Source organism: Mus musculus, chromosome 14, assembly GCF_000001635.26.
Source record: "Mus musculus strain C57BL/6J chromosome 14, GRCm38.p6 C57BL/6J".
Taxonomy (NCBI): Eukaryota; Metazoa; Chordata; class Mammalia; order Rodentia; family Muridae; genus Mus; species Mus musculus.
Window position 1 is genome coordinate 101,342,693 of NC_000080.6, and position 3,081 is coordinate 101,345,773.

At 39.8% G+C, this 3,081-nt stretch overlaps 1 pseudogene; it reads left to right on the forward strand.

Annotated features, from left to right (window-relative positions):
• Positions 797 to 2,740, forward strand: Hspd1-ps5 (heat shock protein 1 (chaperonin), pseudogene 5; annotated as a pseudogene).
• Positions 2,741 to 3,081: the final 341 nt, after the last annotated feature.

A 3,081-nucleotide genomic window follows, 5' to 3' on the forward strand; every position in this document is an offset into this window, starting at 1 on the left:
GAAGAAGAAGAAGAAGAAGAAGAAGAACAACAACAACAACAACAACAACAACAACAACAACAACAACAACAATATTTTACCAAAAAAATATTTTTTGTAAATTAAGCACTAACGAAACATTTGTAAATGTTGTAACTATGGTAATAAAACAATCATGCTTAGCTGAGTAAATATTTTTGAATAAATGTTTGTTTGCTTTGAACTCAATGAGATAGATTCACTGAAAGTAAAAAGATGAGAAAGGTCCCACCATGAAAACACCAAATTAAGGAAACAAGAATGGTTATATAAATGTTGGATGAGAAAGATCTTAGAGCAAGGAAAACGATGAAAGATGAAAATGACCATGGAGACAGAGACAGGAAAGTGATGACATACAGCCCAGGGAGGCTGAGAATCACCACCAACCACCAGAAACTCAAGAGAAGGGTGGGAGGATGCTCCAAAAAGATAATAGCCCTGCCTAAATCTTGACTTCAGGCTTAGGCCTCCAAAATTTTCTGTGGTTTCAAGATGCCAAACCTGTTTTAATTTGTTGCAGAATCAGATTAACATTCAATATTAAGACTTATTCTATAGAAACAGTAATAAAGACAATAGGGCTGACTGAAAGATAATGACAAATATTGATGGAAAACAAGATAAAGCTGCTATGGTTTTTAGTATACAGCCTGAGCCCTGTGAATTGAAATGCAATCCCCACTGTAAGTTTTCAAGAGGGGAAAGTTTAGTCCTGTGATCTCTAGACATGGAACTGTTGCGAAATAATTAGTGTTATATAAGATTCTTACAGTAGACTCGCTGAAGATGGCCTGCCTCACCTTGTGCTCTCCTACCAACACCCCACAGAAATGCTTCTACTACCCATAGTCCTTCACCAGATGAGACCAGTGTCTTGGGCACTGACTCCTCTTCTCACTCAGGCCTATGCCAAAGATGTAAAATTTGGTGCAGATGCTCAAGTCTTAATGCTTCAAGGTGTAGACCTTTTAGCCAGTACTTTAGCTGTTAAAATGGGGCCAACGGGAAAAACAGTGACTATCAAACAGAGTTGGGGACATCCCAAAGAAAAAAAAAGATGGGGTCACTGTTGCAAAGTCAATTGATTTAAAGAATAAATACAAAAATATTGGCTCTAAACTTGTTCAGGATGTTGCCAATAACACAAAGGAAGAGGCTTGGGATGGCACCACCACTGCCACTGCTTTGGGAAGATCAGCAAAGGGGTTAATCCAGTGGAAATCCAGAGAGGTGTGATGTTGGCTGCCAACGCTGCAATTGCTGAACTTAAGAAATAATTTAAACCTGTGATAATCCCTGAAGAAATTGCTCAGGTTGCTTCAATTTCTGCAAATGGAGACAAAGACATTGGGAACATCATTTCTGATGCAATGAAAAAGGCTGGAAGAAAGGGTGCCATCACAGTGAAGGATGGGAAAACCCCTGAATGATGAGCTAGAAATTACTGATGGTGTGAAGTTTGATAGAGGGTATATTTCCCCATATTTTATTAATACATCAAAAGGCCAAAACTATGAATTCCAAGATGCCTATGTTTTGTTGAATGAGAAGAAAATTTCTAGTGTTCAGTCCATTGTACCTGCTCTTGAAATTGCTAATGTTCACGGAAGCCCTTTGATCATAATGGCTGAATAAGTTGATGGAGAAGCTCTAAGTATACTGGTTTGAACAGGCTAAAAGTTGGTCTTCAGGTTGTAGCAATCAAAGCTCCGGGGTTTGGGGACAATAGGAAGAACCAGCTTAAAGATATGGCTATTGCTACTGGTGGTGTGGTCTTTGGAGAAGAAGGGTTGAATCTAAATCTTGAAGATGTTCAAGCTAAGACTTAGGAAAAGTTGTAGAGGTCATTGTCACCAAAGATGATGCCATGCTTTTGAAAGGAAAAGCTGACAAAGCTCACACTGAAAAACGTACTCAAAAAATCACTGAGCATCTAGACATCACAACTGGTGATTATGAAAAGGAAAAGCTGGATGAGCGACTTGCTAAAGTTTCAGATGGAGTAGCTGTGTTGAAGGTTGGAGGGACAAGTGATGTTGAAGTGACTGAAAAGAAAGAGTTACAGACAGTCAGTCTCAAGGCTACAAGAGCAGCTGTTGAAGAAGGCATTGTTCTAGGAAGGGGCTGTGCTCTGCTTCGGTGCATCCCAGCCTTGGATTCATTAAACCCTGCTAATGAAGATCAGAAAATAGGTATAGAAATTATTTTAAAGCCCTCAAAATTCCTGCAATGATGATTGCTAAGAATACAGGTGTTGGAGGATCTTTGATAGTTGAGAAAATTCTGCAGAGTTCCTCAGAAGTTGGCTGTGGCACCATGCTTGGAGATTTTGTGAACATGGTGGAAAATGGAATCATTGATCCAACAAAGGTTGTGAGAACTGCCTTATTGGATGCTGCTGGGGTGACCTCCTTGCTAAGTACAACCAAAGCTGTAAAGACAGAAATTCCTAAAGAAGAGAAGGACCCTGGAATGAGTGCAATGGATGAAATAGGAGGACTATGGGAGGTGGCATGTTCTAACTCCTAGAATAGTGCATTGCCCTTATCAATGAACTGTGACGGGCAGCTCAAGACAGGTTCCTCACAGATAACTTCAGAGAAGTCACCTGGAGAAAATGACTGGCTGATCACAGTAACTATCAGTTACTGGTTTCTTTTGACAATATATAATGGTTTACTGCTGTCATTGCCCATGCCTACAGATAATTTATTTTGTATCTTTGAATAAAGACATTTGTACCTTCCTGATGAGCAAGAGCCATATAGATACCAGTGTCCTGTTTTCAACTTAAATCACTGAGGCATCTCTACTGTTCTGTTAGCATCAGGACTGTAGCGCTGTGTTACCACATGAGAGTTCAGGAGCAGTCTTTCTGTGGAGGGTGGGAATGACCATGTACAAAGTAGAGAGGTATCCAATTATGTGACAGGCTTTGTGAAATAAAATAAAGTTTAAAATATCTTACAGTAGAGCCCCATGATTGAATACAAGAGGCTTTATAAGATGGGAATGACCAGAACACACACACACACACACACACACACACACACCCCACAG